The sequence below is a fragment of the Anomaloglossus baeobatrachus genome, chromosome 9, assembly GCF_048569485.1.
Source record: "Anomaloglossus baeobatrachus isolate aAnoBae1 chromosome 9, aAnoBae1.hap1, whole genome shotgun sequence".
NCBI lineage: Eukaryota > Metazoa > Chordata > Amphibia > Anura > Aromobatidae > Anomaloglossus > Anomaloglossus baeobatrachus.
Window position 1 is genome coordinate 166483344 of NC_134361.1, and position 15069 is coordinate 166498412.

Below are 15069 nucleotides of genomic sequence, written 5' to 3' on the forward strand. Positions count from 1 at the left end.
TGCCCCCTGCACAGTAGTAATGCCCCCTGTAGAATAGCAATGCCCCCAAGATCAGTAGTTCTGCCCCCTGCACTGTAGTAATGCCCCCTGTACAGTAGTAATGCCCCCTGCACAGTAGTTATGCCCCCTGCACAGTAGTAATGCCCCCTGTACAGTAGTTATGCCCCCTGCACAGTAGCAATGCCCCCTGTACAGTAGTAATGCCCCCTGTACAGTAGTTATGCCCCCTGCACAGTAGTAATGCCCCCTGTAGAATAGCAATGCCCCCAAGATCAGTAGTTCTGCCCCCTGCACAGTAGTAATGCCCCCTGTACAGTAGTAATGCCCCCTGCACAGTAGTAATGCCCCCTGCACAGTAGTAATGCACCCTGTACAGTAGTAATGCCCCCTGTAGAGTAGTAATGCCCCCTGCACAGTAGCAATGCCCCCTGTGCAGTAGTAATGCCCCCTGTACAGTAGTTATGCCCCCTGTACAGTAGTAATGCCCCCTGCACAGTAGTAATGCCCCCTGCACAGTAGTAATGCCCCCTGTACAATAGCAATGCCCCCAAGATCAGTAGTAATGCCCCCTGTAGAATAGCAATGCCCCCAAGATCAGTAGTAATGCCCACCTTTGACCCCATGTACAGTAGTAATGCTCCGTTGTGCAGTAGTAATTACCCCTGTGAGCCCCAGTACAGTAATAATGCCCCCCTGTACAGTAGTAATGCCCAACTGTGACCCCCATGTAGTAAAATAATGCCCCCTCGTACAGTAGTATTGCCCCCTGTGAGGAGCCTCTGTACAATACTAATACCTCCTGTACAGTAGTAATGCCTCTTGTGAGCCCCTGTAAAATTGGAATGCCCCCTGTGCAGTAGTAATGCCCCATGTACCTTAGGAATTCCCCCGTGTGGCCCTGTACAATAGTAATGCCCGTTGTACAGTAGGAAATAGGCCCCATGTTTTCCCAGGATGCTGTGCGGCGGCACAGATCTCATTTGCATATTTATTAGTGACAAATTATTACCTATTTTTTCCCTGATTACATTTATTACACTTTAACTGCAACATTCATAGAGTGCTACCTAAAACCTTTCAGAATTAACTCATTTAAAACATAATCTCCCTAAGTTAAAATATTTACTTTTATAGGACTATATATAGCGGATACGTCGGATGGCAGTTTGTGCTCGCTTCGGCAGCACATATGCTGAAATTGGAACGATACAGAGAAGATTAGCATGGCCCCTGCGCAAGGATGACACGTATAATCGTGAAGCGTTCCACATTTTCACGTGACTCGCCCACCCCAGGGCTAGGGGACACCCGGTGCCGGGCCGGACTAGTCCGGTGGTAGTCAGTGGTGGCTGGGCCCGGCTCCGTGGCCCTGGTGGGTGTCAGTTGAATATGTGGCTGATGAGTTGAAGTTAATGTTCGTGACGCCACCTGTGGTATGCGGCTATTAAGCCGCCGCTGCTATGGGAGAACTCCGGGGTGATGTTATGGCAGCTATGATGTTACTGCTCCCCACAGGTGGAGCGATGCCCCGGGATACAGTTGGTGCCCGTGAAAGTCTATGGTGTTGTGTGGCTAACACGGTGCAGGGCCGACAGGCGAGGAAAGAACCAGGCACAAACAACAGTCTCTTTACCTTCTCCTCTTTTACTCTGGGAACAGTCCAGTCCTGGGAGACCGTTACAGGTGGTGATGGGGATCCGGTCGGCCTGGAAGTACTTGGGATGATCTTTCTGGCCAGCTGAGTATGAGGCCTACTCCTGTACTTTGCTTTGTGATGATAGGACCCTGCTTCTCTGAATCCAGCAATGGCCCTCTTTGCTGCTGGGACCGATGGCACGTCCCTTCTTTCTGTAGGTGGCTGCGCAGACCCTCTCTCTGGTGCTTCTCCGCTGGAGTCCACACCGGGCCCTGATGCTGCAGCTGTACCTTGGATGTTTCTGGGCCAGGGGCTTGCAGCTCTCCTGCCCTTCGGACTCGGCTACCAGGGGCGGATTTTATACCCTGGCAACCACAGACTCCGATGTCTGAGTCTCTCTGCTGCCTCTCAGCTATTCCTGCTTCTCTGGGCCAAGCTGCTCCAGCTCTAGGCCCCAGATTCACAGGACAGCTCACTCTGCGTCTGTTCACTTCCACTACTCCCTACAGACTGGCTGCACTTCCTCCCTCTGGTCAGGTAGAGGAAGGCTCCCTGGAATTCCAGGTTCAGAGCTCCCCCTGCTGGCCGGAGGGAGAACTGTGTTGGGTGTTAAACCTGCTGGCCAATGGATCTCCCAATTACCTCCAGGCTCAGCATTAACCCTTTGGGAGGGCAATGCTGCTGTGGCGACCAGGTCCTAGGGCGCCACACTCCCCCTTAGTTAAATTCAGTACTCCCGGACTGTGGAAACAAAACATAACATGTCATACATTTCATCCCAATATGGGAGGCACATTATTTTTAACGTTACAACTTCAGACAGTACTATAAGAGTCCAGTGTGGCTCCCTGCCGGGTGTCCATTACACTGCTCCATGGGGGACCCGCCGCGATCAAACCCCCAACGTAGGCTCTGGGCGTGCGTCAGAGCATTGATGACCCCACTCTATGCACGCCGGACGGGTTTTTCTTCAGGGGTGTTGAGCACACTGGTGCTAACTATAAACAATTTAGGTGTTGGCCACCCATAGTCCAGTGGCCCAATTGTCCATTTTCGCAATCACAAAAAAAAACATTTTGTACACGACATTACAGACTTTTCACATAACTATTTACATTCTAATAAATACTCTTTCTTTATATAGTTGATTCCCTATACCTTAGAGGGGGTTGTCCCCGAGTGCTGCGTTGAGACCTGCGTAGCTCTGGTGTTTGTCCCTGACTACTTAGTGTGTCTCCTATCTCAGCACTACCGGTAGGCCTAACCCCAATAGGTATGCATGATGATTGCCTATGTGGTCTAGGAGTCGCCAAGGGTATGACAGGTTCACCACTGACAGGGGGTTGATCCTCCTGTTCCACTGCTGGCGTGTCACCGCGTGTCGGGGCGGACGGTTCTTTGGGTGGATCCGGAACCTGTTCTGTTTCTGGCTCGACCAACTGTGGGAACGTCAGGACCGGTACCACTACGGCACCATTTATGCGGGTCCAAGTCTTGGGGAATTTGCCGAGGATCGTTTGTATCATCTCTTCCCCTTCTTCTCGAACTTCCTCCACTTCCCTTTGAACTTTGCACCGCTCAGGGCACGTCTTCAGGCGGTCTCTGGATATTGCTTGACAAGACTTGCCTTCGTCCTTGCTTATGAGGCACACCTTACTGTTGTCAAAGTTGGAGGGGATAATGGTGTAGGGCTCGTTCTCCCACTGATCATCCAATTTATGCGTCCTCCGCTTCTTCTTGAGGACTTGTTCTCCAGGTGCTAAGGGAGTTGCTGGGGCCGTTTGATTGTACTGCTGCTCTTGTCTTGTTCTGGCTTGAGACAGGCTCCTCTCTACGCATTCCTGGACCTTACGGTACTGCTGCTGCCGTTCTGTATCCCAATCCTCTATTTCTTGAACCGCCTCAGGCGACACAGTCCCCATCTCAAAGTCTACAGGCAACCTGCCAGGTCTGGCTCGCATCAGGTAAGCGGGGCTGCAGTTGGTCGAATTTACTGGGATATGGTTGTACAGGTCGACCAGATCTGGCAGCTTCTCTGGCCATTGGTTCCTTTCTTCCAGAGGTAGAGTCTTCAGCATATCAATAACCACATGGTTCATTTTCTCGCACAGTCCATTGGTTTGGGGGTGGTACGGTGTTGTTCTGATTTTCTTACAACCGTACATGTTACAAAACTCTTGGAACACCTCCGCCTCGAACGCAGGGCCTTGATCGGTCAGTACCCTTTCCGGATAACCGTGAGGCCGGCAAAAGGATGCCTGGAACGCTTTAGCTGCTGTTCTGGCTGTCTGGTCCTTCACAGGCACTACTACCAGGAAACGAGAGTAATGGTCCACAATTGTGAGGGCGTACACATAGCCTGACCGGCTTGGTGTTAACTTCACGTGGTCCAGGGCCACCAACTCCAGGGGCTGCTTCGTAACAATTGGCTGTAGGGGAGACCTTTGGCTGGCATCATCCTTCCGCCTCAGGTTACACGGGCCACAGTCTCGGCACCACTTCTCGATCACCTTTCTCATGTGCACCCAATAGAACCGATCACGGAGTAGGGCCTCCAACTTCTTCCACCCAAAGTGGCCTGCGTTATCATGATAAGCTGCTAGGACCATTGGAGCATCCCTCTGCGGAACCACGATCTGCCAGACAAGTTCATTTGTTCGCCAGTTGACGTGTCTCTTGCAGAGCTTGCCTTGGTAGGTGAACAGTCGTCCCCTCTCTTTCCACAACTGCTGGGCTTCTTCTGGAGCATCTGGACCAAGATGAGTCTCAGCTTGTGCTAGCTTTTCTTTGACCAATCGCACCGCCGGGTCACCGTTCTGTGTCTCTTCCCAATTATGGTGGAGTAATGGGTTAACCGGGACCTCGTGTTGGCTCGAGCGCTTCACTCCCACAGCATGCTCACACTGGGAAACGCCCTGATGATGGAAAGCCGGTAACTCTATCTCTTCGAGTTCATCCAGGTCTTCTCCAGATTCGGGTAAGTGAGGCATTCTGGACAGCGCATCAGCATTGTTATTCTTCTTGCCAGCCCGGTACTTGATGGTAAAGTCAAAGTTAGACAGCCGGGCCATCCATCGCTGTTCCAACGCCCCTAACTTGGCTGTTGCCAGGTGTGTCAACGGATTGTTGTCCGTGAAGATGGTGAACTTGGCCGACGCCAGATAGTGTTTGAAGCGTTCAGTCACTGCCCAAACAATAGCGAGGAACTCCAGCTTGAAGGAACTGTAATTTTCTGGATTCCTTTCTGTGGGCCGAAGCTTCCTACTGGCGTACGCTATCACCTTCTCCCTGCCTCCCTGCACCTGGGACAAAACGGCTCCCAGGCCCACGTTGCTGGCGTCTGTATACAGTACAAACGGCTGGCTGTAGTCAGGGTAGGCCAGAATTTCTTCTCCCGTGAGAGCCCCTTTCAGCTGGACAAAGGAGGTTTCTAGTTGGCTGCTCCATTCAAATGGAGGGCTCTGCTTCTTAGCCTGCTTTGGCTGGCCCACCAGGAGATCTTGAAGGGGCGCTGCTATCTTGGTGAAACCATCAATGAACCTTCGGTAGTAGCCCACCAGCCCAAGGAACTGCCGCACCTCCTTTACCGTGGTGGGTCTTGGCCAGTCCTTGATTACGGTGACTTTCTCCGGATCAGGTGCCACACCTTCTGCGCTGACCACATGACCCAGGTACTGTACCTTTGGCTTCAAGAGGTGACATTTGGACGGCTTGATCTTCAGGCCATATTTTGACAAAGACTCGAACACTTCTGCTAAGTGCTTCAGGTGGTCTTCATAAGTCTTGGAGTAGACTATGACGTCATCCAGGTACAACAGCACGGTTTCGAAGTTGTGGTGGCCCAAGCAGCACTCCATCAACCGTTGGAATGTCCCTGGGGCGTTGCAGAGCCCGAATGGCATGCAGTTGAACTCGCAGAGGCCCATCGGCGTCGTGAATGCAGTCTTCTCCTTGTCCGCCTCTGCCACGGGAACCTGCCAATACCCACTGGTGAGATCCAAGGTGGAGAAATAGTTAGCTGACTTTAAGGCTGTTAGTGACTCCTCTATTCTGGGCAGTGGATAAGCATCTTTATGTGTAATGCGGTTAATTTGCCTGTAATCTACACACATTCTCATTGTACCATCCTTTTTCTTTACGAGCACTAGTGGAGCTGCCCAGGGGCTACAACTATCTCTGATAACCCCAGCCTCCTTCATTTCCCGTAACATTTCTTTGGCACGCTGATACTGTGCGGGGGGTACAGGGCGGTATCTCTCTTTAACGGGAGGATGATCACCCGTGGGGATTTGATGTTTAACCCCTTTCACCTGCCCAAAATCTAGGGGGTGTTTGCTGAAGACCCGCTCGTACTCCTGTACCACCCGGTAAACCCCATTCTTTTGGTGTGAGGGGGTGGAGTCGGTGCCCACATGTAAGTTTTGGCACCAGTCTTCCAGCTGCCCCTTGGAGCCCTTGTCTTCCGCCTGGTCGGACGGGATCAAGGGTTCCACTGCTTTGATGGTGTTGTTGCTGACAGTGTACAGTTTTGCTACAGTGGCGTACCGGGGCAATTTGGCTTCCTCCTCCCCACAATTCAGGACACGGATGGGCACTCTCCCCTTGCGGACGTCTGCTACCCCTCTGGCTATCAGGACTCCAGGCCTACTGTCTGAATACACCGGTTCTACCAAGGCATGGTAATCCTGACCCTTGAGGCCTATTGCTGCCCGACACCATATCAACATTTCACTTCTTGGGGGTATTGCAATGGGTAGGGGGTCACTTACCCTCACACTGCCAATTTCTCCTCCGGCCAGCTCCACCTGCTGCCTCCTCATCAGGGCTCTGATCTCCCTCTGTAGGGCACGCTGCTGCCCGGAGCTGGCAGTTTCAGACGCCTGCTGCAACAAAATTATCACTTCGGCAATACAATTTTCTATCACATTTGTACCAATGGTTACCAGCGGGTCAGATTCTTTGCGATCAATATCTACAATTATCATCCCCTGACATGGCAATTCTACCCGCCCCACTTTAATGGTTACTTCTTTATACCCAATTTGTGGTAAGGGCTGACCATTACTGGCCACAATTGTTAAATCATCATCTGGGCCATGGTCAATGTCTGAATCAGCCCAATATCTTTTGTACAGTTTATAGGGGATGGTCGTTACCTGGGACCCAGTATCCAGGAGGGCATTCAAAGGGATCCCATCCAGCACAATAGGAAGGACCGGTCGTCCTCCCACATACTTGCTGCGGCTGGGGGTTGAGCCGGGCTTCCTTACACCTGGGGGTCGGCTCCTGGCCCCAGGCTCGGCCCATTTAAAGGACAGTATCGTGCAATGTGGCCCGCCTGGCTGCAGCGGCGGCAGATCGGTTGTCCCGTTGAATCATACCGGTCTGTGTCTCTGCCTCGGGTCGGCGGAACCCTCCTCTGTCGCATCCATGGGACGTCATCTGGGCTGGAGGCCAACTCGATTTTTGCAGGCGATGGGGTCACTTGTAGGGACTGCACGATCTTGGCAAGGGCAGCTACAGTCTTGGTCAGCTCCTGGAACTGCTGTCTGAGCTCTGCAGTGGGATCCTTATCCAGGGACTGCGCCTCAGCCCCTGCAGTGGCTCGTGTTGCAGGCACCACCCCGGGGTACGTGATAGCAAGAGGCCGGAGGGGCACTGGGTCATTCGGTGTAGATTCTCTCAGTACCCGGATGGCCTGGTCCTTAAACTTTGCAAAGTCCAGAGCAGGGTTCTGCAGGACCATGATACGCAGCTGGGTCCTGTGGGCATCTGACAGGAGCCCCTCTATGAACTGCTCAGTTAGGAGTTTGTGTTCTTCACGTACACTCTCTGGGTCCACTTGTTTAACCGCTTTCAGGGCCTCCTGCAGGTTTAAGGCATAGTCCCTTATGCTGTCTGTGGGCCGCTGCTTGCACCCAAAGAATCTCATCTTTATCTCTGCTGCGGTGCGGGTGTCAAAAGTACTCTTTAGCTTGGCCAGTATCTGGGTTACTGTCCCTTTATCTGTATCAGGCCAGGACTTCACTTCACGCTGGGCTGCGCCGGCTAGCTGTCCCATTAATATGCCCACCTTCTGGCTCTCAGTCAGCGGATACACCCGGAATAAGCTGTGCAGGCTTTCTCTGAAGTCGCTCAAGGTATGGGACTCCCCGGAGTACTGCGGCAGCCATTCTGCGCCCGGTATGTACGGCATGGTGATCGGCATTACCGGCGCTACAGCGGGGGATGGGGCGACGGCGACAGGGATCGCTTCGGCGGGCGCTGCGGCGTCTCGGGCTATGGCAGCCACCTGCCCTCCCTCTGCGTCGGACATCTTCCTCCCCCTTAGTGAACCTTACCAGGCTCCGTTCACTTTTCAAATTTCCTTCCGGGTCGCGCGGGGTTAACAGCGCTCTGCTCTGATGGCGCGCTCCCTTCGCGCTCTTTGTCAGGCACGCCCCCCTTCTTCCTGCGCTCAGTGAGGATAATGGCGGCGGCAGTTTTCAAACAGTGAAACACGCAGTAATACAGTCTTTAAAGCGCAATTATTCAGGCGCACAGTACCCGGTGGAACCGGGCACGAAATCCTGTTCGTGACGCCAAAAGTTGACTCGCCCACCCCAGGGCTAGGGGACACCCGGTGCCGGGCCGGACTAGTCCGGTGGTAGTCAGTGGTGGCTGGGCCCGGCTCCGTGGCCCTGGTGGGTGTCAGTTGAATATGTGGCTGATGAGTTGAAGTTAATGTTCGTGACGCCACCTGTGGTATGCGGCTATTAAGCCGCCGCTGCTATGGGAGAACTCCGGGGTGATGTTATGGCAGCTATGATGTTACTGCTCCCCACAGGTGGAGCGATGCCCCGGGATACAGTTGGTGCCCGTGAAAGTCTATGGTGTTGTGTGGCTAACACGGTGCAGGGCCGACAGGCGAGGAAAGAACCAGGCACAAACAACAGTCTCTTTACCTTCTCCTCTTTTACTCTGGGAACAGTCCAGTCCTGGGAGACCGTTACAGGTGGTGATGGGGATCCGGTCGGCCTGGAAGTACTTGGGATGATCTTTCTGGCCAGCTGAGTATGAGGCCTACTCCTGTACTTTGCTTTGTGATGATAGGACCCTGCTTCTCTGAATCCAGCAATGGCCCTCTTTGCTGCTGGGACCGATGGCACGTCCCTTCTTTCTGTAGGTGGCTGCGCAGACCCTCTCTCTGGTGCTTCTCCGCTGGAGTCCACACCGGGCCCTGATGCTGCAGCTGTACCTTGGATGTTTCTGGGCCAGGGGCTTGCAGCTCTCCTGCCCTTCGGACTCGGCTACCAGGGGCGGATTTTATACCCTGGCAACCACAGACTCCGATGTCTGAGTCTCTCTGCTGCCTCTCAGCTATTCCTGCTTCTCTGGGCCAAGCTGCTCCAGCTCTAGGCCCCAGATTCACAGGACAGCTCACTCTGCGTCTGTTCACTTCCACTACTCCCTACAGACTGGCTGCACTTCCTCCCTCTGGTCAGGTAGAGGAAGGCTCCCTGGAATTCCAGGTTCAGAGCTCCCCCTGCTGGCCGGAGGGAGAACTGTGTTGGGTGTTAAACCTGCTGGCCAATGGATCTCCCAATTACCTCCAGGCTCAGCATTAACCCTTTGGGAGGGCAATGCTGCTGTGGCGACCAGGTCCTAGGGCGCCACACACGCATTTCTCAACCCCAAGTTTTTGTTCCCCTCATCTCCCAACATTTCTGGCCTTGTTAACCCCTTACGTTTTTTCGCTTTTCCTCTCCTACTTATTCCAAAAGCCATAACGTTTTTTTATTTTTTCGGCAATATAGCTATGTTTGGGCTTGCTTTTTGAGGGAAAACTTGACCTTAATACTAATAATTTATAAATTTATTCATTTATATAGCGCTATTAATTCCACAGCACTTTACATACATCAGAAACACTGTCCCCATTGGGGCTCACAATCTAGAGTCCCTATCTGTATGTCTTTGGAGTAGGGGGGGAAACCGGAGTGCCCAGAGGAAACCCACGCAAACACAGGGAGAACATACAAACTCCTCGCAGATAGTGTCCTTGGTGGGTTTTCAACCCAGGACCCCAGTGCTGCAAGACTGCAGTGCTAACCACTGAGCCACCGTGCTGCCCGTGACTGACATCATTGATTTTACATTTTTTTTTATTTTATAAAGTAGTGGAAAATGGTAAAAAAAAATTCCAAGTTCGGTGAAATTGCTAACAAAGTGCAAGTCCGCATTGTTTTGGGTTTTTTTACTTTCCATGTTCACCATATGGTAAATCAGACTTTGCTCATTCTTAGATACCAAACATGTATATTTTTTTTTTTTATTTAAATGGTCAAAATAACTTCAGAAATATGTAAAAAATAAATAAATTTAACTTTTCGCGATATTTTCCAGGACCGTAATGTTTTTATTTTTATTTATTTTTTATTTTTTAGGGATCTGGGACTATGGGAAGGCTTATTTTTTGGGCCCTGAGCTGACTTTTTACTGATAAAACCGAGGGTAGATATGTGTTTTATTACAATTTAGGCTATGTGCACACGTAAAGTATTTTGTGCAGCTCCACTTCTGCATCTTTTTGCAGGAAAACACGTTTTTGTACAAGGTTGTGCACTACATCGGATTCCCTGGACTATGTCAGATTCCCTGGACTACGTCAGACCTGCCTGGGTTTTTATTTTAAATATATTGGTGAACCAGGGAAAGAGTTGGAGAGTGGGGTTTTTCAAATAAACTATTTGTGTGTGTTTTTTCTTTTTACTTATCGGGTTAATAATGGGGGTGATTGATTGACGCCTCTTCATTAATAACTCCTAGACTTGATGACAGCTGACATTACAAAGCTGACATCAACCCCAAAAATATATTACCCTGATAGCCACCGCACCACGGCAATCGAGAAGAGTCAAGCAAAGCTCCAGAATTGGCGCATCTAATGTGGTGCAGAAATTCTGGAGTGGCTGCGGGCTGCTATTTTAGGTTGGGAAGGGCCAAATAACCATGGGCCTTCGCAGCCTGATAATATCAGCCCCCTGCTTTCTGCTTTACCTTGACTGATTATCAAAAATAGGGGGAATCCCACGTAATATTTTAAAATTATTTATTTATTTATTAGGTTAAACAAGACTAAAAACATTGTTTAGTGCCACGTGAAAGGCTCTAAATGGTGCAAATGTATAATATGTAGGGGGGTTGTGACATTATATATCTGTAGGATAGCAATCTATTTTGTCTAAAATATTTCTATCATCTATCTAGCTTTATCTTTTATATTTTTATTTTATATTTGTACATGTGTTTTTTGTGTATTTTTAGATGTTGAATTCTTTGCTTTTGACAAAATTCTGTTTTCTCTGCTGTCTTTATTTCAACAAACTTTATTATTAAGACAAAAACACGTCAAAACTGCATCAAAACACATGTAACAAAAATGCAAGGCAAAAGCGCAAATAAACTAAGGTACTGAATTGGTGCAGAAATTCTGCAGTGTCAAAAACTCAACAAACACTAGTCATGGGAACCCTGGGGTATGTGCACACATTAGTATTTGGTGCAGTCATTTCTGCACCATTTCTGCATTTCTTGGCAGGAAAAACGCAGCAGAAAAAAAACCCGTTTCCGATACGTTTTTCTGGTGTTTTTGGACAGCAATTGCTATAGAGATAGATAATAGATATAGAAAAGACAATACACGGACAAATAAACATATAATTGCACAACCTCCAGACATCTAATATATAAAGCTGAATGTGTGTATGTATGTGAGTGTGTATGTCCGGGATTGGCATCTGCACCGTTGCAGATACAGTCATAAAATTTTGAACACTCACACGTCTGGACCCCGAGAGTGTCATAGGCTATGTTGTGAGGCGAAATTTTAACCCCGCGCGTTCCAATTTACCAATCAATTTTGCCCTTAACTACATAATGGGGAAAAAGTGAAACGAAAAGTGTATCCGCACCGTCGCATTTACAATCACAAAATTTTGCACAGACACCTCATGTGACCCAGGGAACGTCGTAGACTATGTTTTGACAGGAAAATCTAACCCCGCGCTTTACAGTTACTCTCTGAAAAACATGCCTTCATTAAAGTAAATGGAGCCTGGAACTTCAGGTTATTAGTAGCAGCTTTGAGTGGTTGCTACAGGAACAAAAGACATCCATAGTATAAGAAGCGTATATGTGAGATAATAAGATGTCAGTGGGGAGATGGATAGAGAGAGACAGACAGAGAGAGAATCAGACAGATACAGACAGGGAAAGAGACAGAGAGATAGAGACAGACAGGGAAAGAGACAGACAGAGACAAACGGTGAAAGAGACAGACAGAGACAGACGGGGAAAAGGAGAGACAGACCTGGAAAGAGACAGACCTGGAAAGAGACAGGCAGATATGCAGACAGGTACAGAGACAGGAAGACAGGGAAGGAGAAGACAGCCAGAGAGACAGACAAAGATAGATGGAGAAAGACACAGACCTTGATAGAGACAGATGGGGAAAGAGACAGAGAAATAGAGACAGACAAAGACAGGCAGACAGGGAAAGAGACAGACAGGAAAAGACACAGACAAAGAGACGGGGAGACAGACGGGGTAAGAGACAGACCTGGGAAAGAGACAGACCTGGAAAGAGACAGATGGGGAAAGAAGCAGAGAGATAGAGACAGACAAAGAAAGAGACAGAGACAGGCAGCGAGGAAAGAGGCAGATCTGGAAAGAGGCAGACATGGAAAGAGACAGACCTGGAAAGAGACAGACCTGGAAAGAGACAGACCTGGAAAGAGACAGACGAGGAAAGAGACAGACAGAGACAGACGGGAAAGAGACAGACGGGGAAAGAGACAGATCTGGAAAGAGACAGACGGAGCACATTACTTAGCTAATTTAGTTAAATCTGTGTGGAATATCTGTGGTGTTGAAATATATGTTCTGAAATGCTTCTATTAGCTTAGTTTTTGCCTTTTAATAATTACATTTCTATCTATTTGTTTTGTTGTTTGTGTTTGCAGAATACATTTTTGTTAATGCATTCTATTTTGTTAACAGCAGTTATTAACACGGGCGAAGCCGGGTAGTACAGCTAGTATAATAATAAAATTGTAACCTGTGGAGCTTATTGGACAACTTTTTATGATTAAATAAATAAATGGGGGAAAAAAACAGCGTGGGGTGCCCCTTATTTTTGATAACCAGCAAGGGCAAAGCAGACAGCTGGAGGCTGTTATTATGAGGCTGGAAAGGCCCATGATTATTGGCTCCTTCTTAGACTAAAAGTAACAGCCCGCAGCCACCCCAGAAGTGGCACATCACATTAGATGCACCAGTTCTGGCTCTTTGCCTCAGCTCTTCCTGATTACCCTGGTGCGGTACAGGCCAATAACCATGGGCCTTCCCAGACGAAAAATAGCAGCACTCAACCACCCCAGAAGAGGCGCATCACATTAGATGCGCCAATTCTAGCGCTTTGCATGGTTCTTCCCTGGCGTGGTGGCAATCAGGGTAATGGTAGTTAGGGTTAATGGCACCTGTGTAGTGTTAGCTGGCATCAAGCCCAGGGATTAGTAACGGAAAAGTATCTATCAGACATCGCCATTACGAACCCAGTAATAAAAAAAAATACACACGTAAAAAATACTTTATTAAAATAAACACTTTCCATCATTCAATACTTTACTAAAGAAAAAAAAAAACAGCAGGACCACCGTAGTCCAAGGAATCTGCCATATTCCACAAATGGAAGCCTGAAAACATAAACATAGAGAAATAAAAACAAGACACAGTCCTTTGTTCACCAATTTATTAAAATGCAAAGTTCCCACCAAAGTCTGACATAGTCCAGTGCTTCCCAGGACGTTTCTCCACAATAAAAGACTATGGAGGCTCAGAATAAGGCTCAGAATGAGGCTCAGAACGAGACTCCATAGAATTTGAGAAGCAGCCGCTCCCGCCTCTTGCCGCGCACAGCGAAACCCGGCAATTCTGATGAATGGTAATGTCAGGAACGTCACTTATATGCAGTTGTATACCTTCTATGTCCCCCAAAATGTACTCGTGCCCCTTTTCGTGTTCCTACACAATAGCAATGTCCCTTTTTGAACACAGTCAACTTGGAATTGTTTCGCCTTTGTGTTCCTACACAGTAAAAATGCCCTGTGTGTGCCCTACACAATAATAGTTCTTCTCTTAGGGCTGTACAATTATACTACACCCTATGTGCCCCCTTTAGTCCCCAATACTGTTGTAATGTCCCCGAATGTTTACCCACACAATAATAATGGCCCTTTTTTCAGCCACATTAATTGGTATTGTTTGTCCTTTGTGCTCCTACAAAGTAAAAATTACCTCTCTGTGCCCCTATACAAATGTAATGTCCCCTTCCATCCCCCAACACAGTAGTAATGTCCCTCTTAGTTTCCCTCTTATACTACAAAATCTATCACAGGCAAAAGCTGCCCCCTCACTTCCTCCCAGCATGCTCTGCAGTGTGGATCTAATTTGCATATTGAATTATTGCACCATAACTCTTATTTTTTCCCTAATTAGCTTTTTACAGTTTGATTTCTTCATTAATAGGATATTACCTAAAATCTTTCAGAATTTACTGTAAAAAAATAAATAAATTAAAAAAATAAATAAAATGATGTCCATAAGTTAAAATATCCCATTTTTTAGGCCTATATATAGCGGTCAGGTCCAATATCAGTTTGAGCTTGGTTTGGCAGCACATATACTTTGCTTTTGGCAGCACATTTACTAAACTTGGTACGATACAAAGAATATCAGCATGGCCCCTGCGCAAGGATGACACGCAAATTCGAGAAGCGTTCCATATTTTGACGCATTTATTAACCCAAATGTATTTTGTTTTCGTCAATTTTTGATGTAAGAACATTTCTGGCCTTGTTAACCCCTTCAAGCCATGGCCATTTTGCTTTATTTCCTTTTCGTTTTTCGTCCTCTTCTTCCAAAAGCCCTAACGTATTGATTTTTCCACGTGAGGGCCGTGTGTTGTACTTTTGAATGACATCACTCATTTTTTACATATAATGTACTGGAAAATGGGGAAAAAAAAATCCAAAAGTGGAGAAATTGTAATTTAAAAATGAAATTCCACAATGTAGGGGTTTTTTTGCTTTTTTTCTGTCACCACGTTTACAATTTGGTAAAAGTTACCCGGCATTATGATGCCTCAGGCCGGTGCGAGTTCGTAGATACAAAACATGTATACTTTTACTTTTATCTAAAGGGTGAAGAAAAAGCAGAAGTTTGTCCAAAAAAAGAATAGCGCCTTGTCGCCATGTTCGGAGACCTGTAGCATTCTCATTGTTCGGGATCTGGGGCTCAGTGACGGCTTTTTTTTTTGCGTTTTGAGCTGATGTTTTTAATTATACCATATTTGTATATGATGATTTGATCGCCTGTTATTGCATTTTAGTGCC

General features: G+C 48.2%; 2 non-coding genes across 2 annotated transcripts; both read left to right on the plus strand.

Moving 5' to 3' along the window:
• The first annotated feature begins 1168 nt into the window (after positions 1–1168).
• Positions 1169–1275, plus strand: LOC142253785 (U6 spliceosomal RNA). Its single transcript, XR_012726820.1, has one exon. It is a non-coding gene; the product is annotated as a U6 spliceosomal RNA (small nuclear RNA).
• A 13087-nt stretch (positions 1276–14362) lies between these two features.
• LOC142253808 (U6 spliceosomal RNA) lies at positions 14363–14466 on the plus strand. Its single transcript, XR_012726841.1, has one exon. It is a non-coding gene; the product is annotated as a U6 spliceosomal RNA (small nuclear RNA).
• Positions 14467–15069: the final 603 nt, after the last annotated feature.